This window comes from Haemaphysalis longicornis, unplaced genomic scaffold (genome assembly GCF_048455015.1).
Source record: "Haemaphysalis longicornis isolate Haplotype H1 unplaced genomic scaffold, Haemaphysalis longicornis Haplotype H1 scaffold_8, whole genome shotgun sequence".
Lineage (NCBI taxonomy): Eukaryota > Metazoa > Arthropoda > Arachnida > Ixodida > Ixodidae > Haemaphysalis > Haemaphysalis longicornis.
This window is the reverse complement of record NW_027526445.1, coordinates 87196318-87207983: the sequence shown is the minus strand read 5'-3', so window position 1 is coordinate 87207983 and position 11666 is coordinate 87196318.

Here is an 11666-nt window from a genome sequence, read left to right as displayed (position 1 = left end):
CTTTAGCCCGAACTCAGCGAACTAGAAGATTTTTTCTTAATTGGATGGTTCATCGGCATACCCGAATGTTTACCTATTTATCTCGAAAGGTTCTGGAAGTTAGTTCCAGATAATCATATTATCGATTGCTTAAGTTATGACGAACCCGATTATGCGGGTACTGGTATCATTACCCATGGTGAGGTTTTTAAATGTTAAACTTCCTTCTCTTGAAAATGCGTTAACAAAGAATGCAGAGATGCTTGCACGCTCGAACTTGACAAACAATTTTCACATCATTTCTCATTGAGGTGTGATTATTTCCCTTGCAACAGTGTTAAGCTAGACACAAAATGTGGTCATCTTGAGGGTGTTTCGTGCGGCCACATCTTTCTGTTCTGTCCCTTTGCCATAAACTGTAGCTGACTAGTCCTGTTCTCCCCTGAGTGCTATTTACTGTTACTCTCTCTGTTCTTGCAGGTTGGACCTCATCAATGTGTTCAGCAGCTGCTTTCACTCCCAGAAGAAAAGTGGCCGGCCTTATGTTGTGTGTCTCACCTTTTAGACAGACAGTGGGGCGATTGTGGAGGCAGCGTGCGAGTGCCAGGCGGGTTGCAGTGAAGCATGGAGTCACATCCTGGCTGCTGTGCACCTACTCGCCCTCTTGCAAACCGCAGGTTTTAAGAGGCGCCACCGGAGAGTGCGTGCACTGAGCTGCCACAACAGGTGGGACGTCCGAGACAGCAGGGCATCAAGCCAGCGAGTGTCCAAGTCATTGCCTGGAAAATTCCGTGAGAAAATTGCCCCTCCCTTTCATCGCCAATGCATCTATTCGATGCACGTCGAGTACAGGAGCAACGCGAGCAGCAACGAAGTGCCGTGCAGGCGCTTGGGAGAAAACTTGGCAGCCTTGGGAATGGGTTTTTTGCCCCAGTTGTGCTGGCCTCACCCCCCACAGTGACAGGAGCAAGGACTGGCATGGCACCTGAAGGGTCACCTGTGAGCTACCAGCAAGCATTCATGCCACATTTCACCGTGGTCATCTCGCGAGCGTGTAGAGGCTGGGCAACGTCGTATTTAATAGACCGCGGCATGCAGGGGTGCGCGAATGCTTCCCTTTGTTCCATTTATATCCACAGTTTGCTATACTGCAGGCGCCATAAATAAGCAAAGTAGTTTAAGTTAAAGGGATTTTCAATGTGGATACAAAAAATGCAAAAGCACTCAAGCTGATGCGCGACGGCCGGATGCAACTCTGCCCTTTTTTTTATTTTTGAATAAAACTTGAAAATTGTCTCAGCTACCTACATTAATGGCCACTATCATTACGTTGGAGGTATGCGTGCAGCATGTGACAAACTAGAGGAGTGACGGTGCATTTTAGTTGCAAAATATTCGACAGTAAACACATCGTGGCTGAAATGACAATGTGCACCAGTTAACTTGACGTAACAACAAACCTTTCTGCCCAACCAATCGGGAACCAAGTGCAAAAGCTCGAGTGTTCCACCGTTAGATCATCATAAAACAGTGTTCGCCACTTCTCCAACGACACGGGGCTAAAACCAACGTAAAAGAAACCAAAAAAAATTCACAGCATATCCACGGGGTGAATGATGATGAGTGGGCGAAGCTCCTGAGGGGAAATCATCGGTAAAACCGTGACTCCTCAGTGAAAGTTCGCCCACTACATCTGTGTCCGAACGTAACGTCTAGAAAGTCTCGCTTAAACCGCGCGTCGGCACCTCGGAGCTGATCTCGCCTGATGCGTTTTGCAGACGCCTCACGAGCTCTCACTGCATCGGGGTCTGCTTGCCGATACGCGCGCTTTCTCGCCGCTTCCCGTTCTCTGACGTTTTGGAGATCCTTTTCGCACCGCAGCCGTGACGCTTCGCGTACGGCAGGGTCCTCGCGCCGTTGCCGTGACGCTTGGGCCTCTTGTTCTCGAACGCTGGGATCTTGGCGGCGTCGTCGCGCAGCCAGACGACACGCTTCGGCCTCCCGCTCTCGTACGGCAGGATCTTGGCGGCGGCGTCGCGCAGCTTCACGGAGCGCTTCTGCCTCGCGGGCTCGCACATCTGCAGCCTTATCCATCGGGCGACTCCGAGCGCGCGCCAACAGCGAACGGATTTTATTACAATGCTCCTCGCCATCTTGTAAACAATCCAAGAACTAAACTAGAGGTAGCCACGCCATCTAGTAAACAATCCAAGCGCATCTTTTCATCATATAGAAGTACCGCCATCTAGTAAACAATCCAAGAACTAAACTAGAGGTAGCCACGCCATCTAGTAAACAATCCAAGAACTAAACTAGAGGTGGCTACATACATACGTCGAGGATGGAATGACCCACGCCCTAAGGAGCTTCGCCCCTAAAACACACTCCCATACCATGCGCGCCCGTCACAAAGAAAATTTTCAACCGCACCGTGACGGCGTGGTGCGGCAAGAAAAGTTTGTTTACAGCCCTAGGTAAGATAAAGGCTCGTGTAGGGGCTAAGCGGTACCATTTAACAATGAAATGAAGCGGGCGCAGAGCCACAGCGACGAGTAAAGAAACAGCCTAACTTTGGCAAGGTGTGCTAGTGTTTTCCGGTCGAGCGCCGCAGTCAGTCGTATGAATAGGTGGCGCATGCTCAGGCTTCATTTAGAATACAAAGGCTGGACCACAAATCTCCAATGCTACTGTATTTTTCAGCCGGACAGCGACTACGGAATACCGCGCTTAGCGAACCAAAGATAAATATTCGCTCCCAGAGCACCGCGCCCAGCGTGCTCTGGGTTGCTCGCGCCGGCTGCTCACAAAGGTTGCTCGCGCCGGCATAGTTCGCGTCAGAAAGTTCGTTCAAAAGCGTGGAACTATCTTTTATCCATTGGGCCTGTATTTGCGGATTGCGTGGACTGCGGCACGAAGCAAAGCTCCCGGACTGTAGTCCATCACCAAGAACGGTCAATGCCCGCCTTCCATGTTTTGCTAATTGGTTTCGGTTTCAATCGACCGTACCAAAATGGCGGTCCTAGTGAACGGAGTCGACATGAGATGGCGGGGCGCATTTTGCATAAAGTCTATTCTCGATAGCATTCCTGGCGGCAGTTGTCCGGCTTCCAAGAATGGGAGGTCGCCTGAATACAGAATGCCACTCATCGCAAGCATGAACAAACCAGGAGCCCTCCTTTTTAAGGTGTGGATGATACCGATGTATAATCACATGCACCATGTCTGCGCACACATCAGGATGCCCACACATCATGATACCTATGTTACGACGCCTGCTTCTAGCGTGGGACACTATTGCACGGCCTTACAGTACAGTCTTGACACTGGGACCACATGGCCTGGGGAGAATGCTCAGTATATATATTTTTAGGCGGATATGTTTGATTGGTTGGTTGCAGCAAATGCTCAACAACGGTTTCTGTAAATTGGTGGCGGACCAACTGGAAAACCACCCGTACCTTGATAAAAAAAGCCTATTTGCAACTAAGGATTTCCTGCATTAGAAAAAGTTCTTTCGCACGACAAGACCAATAGGCACCACAGAAAGCTAGCCAGCTATAATTCGTTCGACACAAAACTTAGCTTGTCCACTGGTCCGAACAACTATAAATATCACCATACTGGCCAAAAGCACCACTCTATATTCGCTGCTGATATTTGAAAAAAATTCTTCCCCTTGTGCTATTTAACTTGGTGTTTCGTTACTTTAGCCAAAAAGCTGAATGTTTCTAAGACAAGTAGGACAGCTTTGATTATTTTTAGTACATCCTAAATTGCCAACGCAAAGGTGCAATTTTAATGTTCCCCGCGCACTTGTTAACTCATATGACTCCATGATTAAAAATGTGAGTTTGCATACTGCAGCCACAAAACATAATTTTATCCATCAAGAGGGCATTTAGATTATGCAGGCCATGCGTTCCCGATTCCATGTTGCAGCACTCTGTCGTTATACAATTTCTGCTAGTGATCTAAGAAACATCTTCCTCGACGTTGGCCGTAATTACAATAAAAAGTCTTAAACATTTTTTGTAATCACACTTAGACCAGAAACGGTTCTAAGAGCAGTAGAATGCTCAAACGCCGAAGCCAAGGGATGTAAAGATCTAAAGGAAACCGAACGCAGACAAACTAGGTGCCTGTCAAGTCCCTTATCCACTACTTTATTTGCTGTGCCTATTTTATTATTTTTCTCGACATGCAACGTATTCAACAGGTTTTTTTGAAGCACCTGGCCACCGTTGGTGAAAGCAAGCAAAAATCATGGGGCCACTGAAGAATGCGTCTATGGTAAGAATGGGAGGCCTCCTATTGGCTGCACGGTACTTACGACTCCACATTTCTATTTCCTCGTTCGTCTTTCGCCAAGAATGACTTTATAACGCCCCTTTATGCTATAAATTGGTGTGTCTCTCCACTTTCATTCCTTGTAAATTACGTCTGGAAGCACGCCCGTATACTCCAGTGTTGAGCCATAATCAGGGCTCTCTTATATATAGCCAGTTTTACACCCATGCCATCACGTTGAGGCGTCATGGAGCATAGGCAGTTGTACAGTATTTACGTTTCCATGTTAACAAATCGTTGGTTTTTGTAGTGGGAACTTTATTTGCTGAACGTGACGATTCCTTACCAATTCGTCGTGTGGCGTGTGACAAGATGATAGGTACAACCACAACCACAACAAATTTTGATCGACAACACCTAACAGGATGGAATAGCACACTGGTAGCGCATATCGCAGCTGCTCTGGAAACCTAAGTTGTAAATTTACTAGCAGTGCCTACATGTGTGTTTCATTAACTCACTGCTCACGGCGGTGGCCAGTAATTTGACCTAACAACAACAACCTTATGTTATTGCTATCACAAATTGAAAAATCAAAGGGACAGTATTCTTGCAAGACATGAAAAAAGTCCAGATTAGGGTTTTATAACCTATAGACTGCGTAGAGCAGTGTTATGCTCCGTGCATACTGTTTGCTCATAGTTAGGGTATAATCCAGTATAAACTCCTATATAAACGTCTACATCGAAGTGGTACGCAGAACTACAGCGATGATAAAATCACACGAAACTCTTTGGTCACACTGGGGAAAAGGAGCTCGCTCTCTTGGAGGGTAAATAGACAGGTATTTCTTAATTCTCTGTCGTACCTAATGATTTCCAACCGTGAAGACATCATTAGTAACTTCGAAAGGACCTTACTGTTTCCCTTAAACATTCTATCGAAAGGTCGTTGCAAAAAACATCGTTCTGGGTACGATAGAATATTATACCGAGGCTGCCAGATTTCTTGCGGTTAATTGGCGATCGTGTCGAGATTTTGTAGTACATATATGGGTACACAAGGCTGCTTCTTCATACACGAACAGCTCAAATGTTCCGTCCGTGGTTTATCAGTAACCATATCAAGCCTGTATTTCATAGTAGTTGTCCCATTGAAAATTCGGACTTCATGGAAGCCATCAAACATCATCATAGTAGAATATTGCAATGACATTTTTGATGCCATTACTGCTGATGACGGCATTGTGGTGCGATGGCAAGGTGATGCATGTCGCAAATATGATAGACGACGGAATGTCGGCAGATGACGGAAGGCTGCTCACGGAAGCTGGGATGATGGCAATTAGATTGCGGTATCAATGCACATATACAAGAAATGGCCGAAAAATGACGACGACATGAAAAGAAAAAATGTTGCGCTATGCTACCTTTACACTGATTTTATCTCGTCGTGACGAATTTCTAGAACGAATAAATACAATAAATAAAAACAATTAATGAGTACCGTTACCATTCTTCTGCTATTCTGCCACAATGCTCTGAAAAGTATTCAAATATCTATGATTATAAAGCTGGTCAAAGGTGTGTTCTGAGTGTGCTAAAATTATCCAACGAAAAAAACGTGTTTTGAATTTTTTCCACAGCGTTGTGAAATAGCTATAAAATATGATGGCTATCTCTTACCAGGTTGGCAGCTGAACAGAAAAAATCATTTACTTACTCACCTTGGCGCACACGATATAGATCAACTCACTATAAATGTATACTCACAAACACACACTTTCTTAATCATCCTGATGTGGTGATGTAGATGTGGGCCTTTGCAGGTAAGCGATTAGCACGCAACCATTCTTCTTCGCCATAAAACAACATATAACAAAAAAGCACGTTCATCAATTTGTGTTCAAACCGTGCTGGTGGCCCTCCCTTCAGGCCATGGCAAGGTGGCAAGGCAATGACGCAGTGCCCTTAGCCTGGACTACTCTTGCAGGCACCGCATGGCGGCAATACCTTTGGTGGACGATGCCTAAAGTAAAAAAAAACGCTAATAAATTGAGCAAATGAATTGTTTGCTGTCCCTATTTCACCCCTCCGAGAAAATGTGGGGGAAGAAGATAGGCTTTTCGCCCTAATTTATCTGCTTGAACCAGCTTTTTAGCAAATATATGCAAAACTCTTTCACAAGTCATTACTTCTAAGAATTAAAGAAACGACTATCGAATGATAGTGCCTTGGCGAATTTTAAGTGACCATGCGGTACTATCAGTCGGCAGCACAACTATCCCGACAAGACAGTCTGTGCGGAACGACAGTCGGTGTCTTGTGAATAAAAACAAGATGTTTTCTATCTATGTTACCGGTGATGTAACTGCTTCAGATGTCTGAAAACCACATTCCGACTTACTGGCGGTGTGCACAGTTTTTGTACTTGTGCGGTGTTTATATATTTATCTTCAGAAAGTTCCACTGTAATATCAGACATCAGAAAGCCACTCAAAAAGAAACATCACAACAGAACTTGTAGCCTCTGGGCAGGTATCAATATAGTGCGAACTCGACTGCAATCGACTGCAACCGCAAAAGCGTACGACACTAAAAATCGCACATAAACGTTGATTTGTATTTGCAGCATGGCACTTTTGTCTTTTTTTCATATTTTAATAGCCTAATATGTTTAACAAACAACGTATTGCTGATTGTTTCCATGGTCAGCCATCCACGACCTTTTCCAGCTGACTAAACATCACGGCCCTATTTTGTGCACGAAAGCGATAGAACAACGCGCATGAAATTCTCGTTCCTGATTTTCACGATTCCCGATCAAAGTATAAAATGATTTTAATTTTTGAGCTAACGACTACCTGTTGAGAAACCCGTTCGAACAGTAAAATTAAATTTTACTCCATGCGTCGTTTATTTTGCGAAGTCAGGAATTTCGCAGTTGTAAATTTAGAGGGGAGATTCAGCCAAAATATTGGCTAGCACAACTGCAGTCCGTGTACAATAAAATTTTAAATCTATCGGTTGCCAAGTGAAGAAGTACAATTACACGGTGGTGCAAGAGTGAATACAATGCTCAGTTTTGATGTGTTTGATGAAGTGTAATGTGTGTTTTAAAAGCAGTATGCTGAGTTTGGCTTACGTACTTGTGATCTGCCATACTATTTTCCAAGGGGACGGAACAATGTTGATGTGAATAAATTGTGGCACCACTGGTTGTAGTGGGAAACGTTCTTCTTTTAAACACTTATGATTCAGATTTGTCATTATGTAACACATGAAGAGTGGTAGTCCTTTTGCCCCATAAAAACACCGGAATACAAAAATCACGGTTCCAGGTTTAGTCCGTCCACGCTACAAATTGAGGTTCCTAGACAGACACTGCTACGAATAAAAAAGGTGCTGGGTAGTCTACTTTGAAGCTGCCCTTCGGACTCTTGGGACCACTTTGTTTGAGTGTATAAATACTGCCGGAACTCCAATTTTGACCCCTTCATGTTCGCTGCGACATATCCTTTGTTAGTCCGCCCGGACTGACTGAAAGCCGACAACCATATGTGGCACAGTGCATCCATAGGTAAGACGCCTCACAAATTCAACTATGTCACGCCCGAGACGCACACGAAGTGCACATTGTTGGGACACACACAACTCAAAATTCCACCAAGAACAACCATGTGTTTTTATGTCTTGTGCAGTCACTACTTGTGGTCTAAACACTAGTGAACCACTAAACTTTATTTATTCAACATAGATTGGCAAAGGACCACTCGCACACACTGGAAAAAAAGGGAGGGCAGCTTCTAAGATTTTTCAGATGGGGGAGTGTACTAGCTCTATCACTTCCTAAAAACTATCAATAATAAATTTACATTTGCAAGGAAAGTACTAACCTCTGTGACTTTGTCCATTTTCTCTAAGCCATTTCGAAATACCCGCATGAAAACCACATATAAAAACAAAGGGACGGTGGCATGTATTTATGTTCATTTCATCGAATCTTTTTTTTTATATTTAAATACTTCCTTTCTTTCTCCTCGCGTTTTCTATTTTTTTCTTCAATGTTAGTGCATGCAAATGAAACCCTGCATCCTCCACTAATCACAGCTAATTTAGAAACAACCTTACTGTGCAAGAGTGAATGTTTGATTCTAAGCCGTCTTTCTGAAACATTGCTTTTTCTACTCTTATGCCAACTCATTACGGGCGGGTTACCTTAGATGTCTAAATGCAATCAGAATTCGAAACCACGGGTGTGAACCAAGTACTAGGTGCATGGTCATATATGACATGGGCAATTCAGCTGTAATGACAGCTGTTTTTACGCGCAAAATTTTTTGTCTAGCACCCAGGTGGTTTGAGGGTTGCGCAACACACGGGGAATCGAAAAACGCTGCACCTATCTCGCCCACATCGTGTGACCGGTCAGTGCAACGCTGCTGCGACCCAGCTGTGCCGCGGTAATGGGATGGTGCAAGGGCGCATGACACCAGATACTGTTTTGGTTCCTTCATTTGAACTTTTCTGTGGTACGTGAACGGTTTGGAATAGGTTTTATGTTATCTCGGTAGAACGTATTCAGTTCAGGTGTTGGAAACGTACATTTCGATTGTCGTTCATACTGGTCCTCTTGTTCAACTCAGAACTGACAGATTTCTGCTCTTGTTTGAGCAGTCCGATATGGCTTGAACGATATCGGTCGTTCATACCGATATGGCTCAGGTGGAATACAAATAAAATCGATAAATGAATAATTACCAAGTCACTTATTCCAAACTCGCAGAGAGCAATGAATTGTGCAAATGAAGCCAACCTGCATACATACAATGCTATTGGAAGACATAAACACCTGTCAAAACTCTCTCCCAGTCAAATCAAGCAAGTTCTGGTAATTCAATTCCATTGTGCACATGGTGGTTCAGACATTACAGTGGTATACGACAAGGTGTTCAACCGTTGTAATTAACTTGAAAAACAGTCGGTGACGTCTGAGGAGAAGTCCCTCTAGACCATCAAAGTAAGGCATGCTAGATCATCTCCACTGTAAGGTGTCATATTACGGAACCTGAATGACAAGCAATTGACATGTGCCTTAAGCCTTCTAAATCCTTTATGCGACACTACTGTGTTCAGTAAGATGTATTTCGCACTCCAAACTAAAACATGGCAGTCCCTAAAATACCACAAAAACTGAGCATAATCATGTCCTATGATTATAGCACAGTGACAATGCCAACAGTCCAGTTTCAAAAATATATTAGAGCACCAAAGTGGCATGAAAAAAGCCGGGAAGCTGAATGTACTATGTTAGGTATCATCTATAATGTGTTGTTCTTTTTCCGAGCTTCACGGCATTTCTTTACGTTAGATCCAACGTCCAACAAGGCCTTTTGTAAAAAGGAGAGTTTTCTTTCTCAGGCACAAATGACGCTAACTTGTTTGCTTGTAAGAACAAGCTTCTCAAAAGGCAGAAGAAACATTGCATTTCTTTTAGGTAAAACAACATTATTATGCGATGCCCCCTCGGCATCACAACAATGTCTAACCCATTCACTGACTAGTGGAAATAAGGATAGGACATGGAAAGGTGGAGAAACATTCTCGCTCATCACTACCAAGTAAAATAATTTCCTCGCCTATCCTAGGACAAAGCCTGGTTTTATGAGGATAGCTTTTCCTTAACCAGTACACTGAAAGAGGCTGGTAGGTTATGTATTAAACTTCTGAACAAAAAATAAAAGAGAAATAATCTTTTCGATTCGAAGGCTTTTTTAGGCGATTGCGGCTTGCACCCGGGCGGTCTGGTCTTTACCTTCTGTGCATAACGCCTACGCAATGTGTCAGCGCATGTTTTCAATTGGTACAGCCATTGTCATACAGACAATTATGTTTAATTTAAAATATGCATTTAATTGGGACCTAATGATGACCGTGATTTCTGAAGCGACAGCAAAAATAATATTATGTTGTCAAAAATTCAGGGAGCCGTAATCAATGCAGATCTAGAAAAACACTATTCTCCCATCTACTCTCTAGCATTGTACTCTCGCGCCTTGTTCATATGAAGTGGTGTGTTTGACAACCGGTTTATTCTTTCTGTGCAATGCTGTACAAGAGCTACTAGAAAGAGACCTTCTGCCTTGGAATATGAATGGTTACAGTTAATTTTCAAGAAGAACCATAGCACAAGAGACCCAACATTTTATAAGCACATCATTTGTGCCCGGGGTACCCTACCACCGAATGACGGCCCAATGCCAACTATGACTTAGCTACAGTCCTTGTGGCGTGCTTACCAAGTCGGTAATGACGTTTGCAGTGCTTGAACAATCACGATGAGCGGTGAGCGTACGTTATACCTCTGTACCAAACTCACGATACGCGTGTGGTGCCGACGTGGTTGCAAATACGGGTTTAATGCACGTTATCGCTGCTACTTATACACATTCACCACCATTTCTGCTCTTTATTAAATCATCCGAATGCTCAACTATACACTGGGAGGGCGGGCTTTGTGAGTGTGACGTCAGTTGTAGCAATTAAACTGGTAATCGAAACGCAGACATTCTTCTTTGTAGCAGTGCAACTAGCTGAGTGACAGCTTTGAAAAATACAAGTACCTCGAAGTATGGAGGAGTGTTTTCTGTCCCTCGCCTGAAAGGTACCTAAAGCATACCACCTGGATCCTAGTACTAAAAGTGGTATGACGTAGAATTTAGTAATCCTTAAAAAGAACAAGGTGGAGAAAAAATGTAACTATCACGAATTGAACCGTGAGCGGCGCAGCTGTATTGCGTTGGGCGACCCCACATATTTCCTATCGCTTGCGAGCAACACACCGTGCAGCCATTATTCAGTAGTATTTAATTTCTGCAAAAACAGCTCAGAAACGTTACACACGCCGACGCTGATCGCAGACGCAATATTGGGGTCGATGGACGCTCTCAAAGGCCTACGTAATGTTCACAGTCAGTCGCTGGCGCAAAACATTACGGCCAATGGGAAAAGGAGGCCGCTAGCACGGAACAGCCCAACCCTGTAAATACACAAGTCAAGCACAAAATTTGAAACGCCACTTCTCTTAAATAACCTACGGTATCTCTTCGTCGAAACGATATTTCAATGTCTTCAAAGCAAGTAAAAGAAACCCAGCCGACACGCGTGCGCGTCTAAGCCATTCGCCAGCCAGCGACAGTAGACGCAATGGCCTTAGCGGTTTTCGAGGAAGAATGAGTGGTATCGTCATGGTGCAACGGTTTCGGTTTCGGCTATCCCTCTGTGTGGCCGCGAAGTTCATACAACTAGTCGTAAAATTATCAAAATTCGCCGAAACAAATTATTCCTTGAACATTGATGCACCAAGTATTATAAATTGAAGTGCCGGGTACCACTTCAACC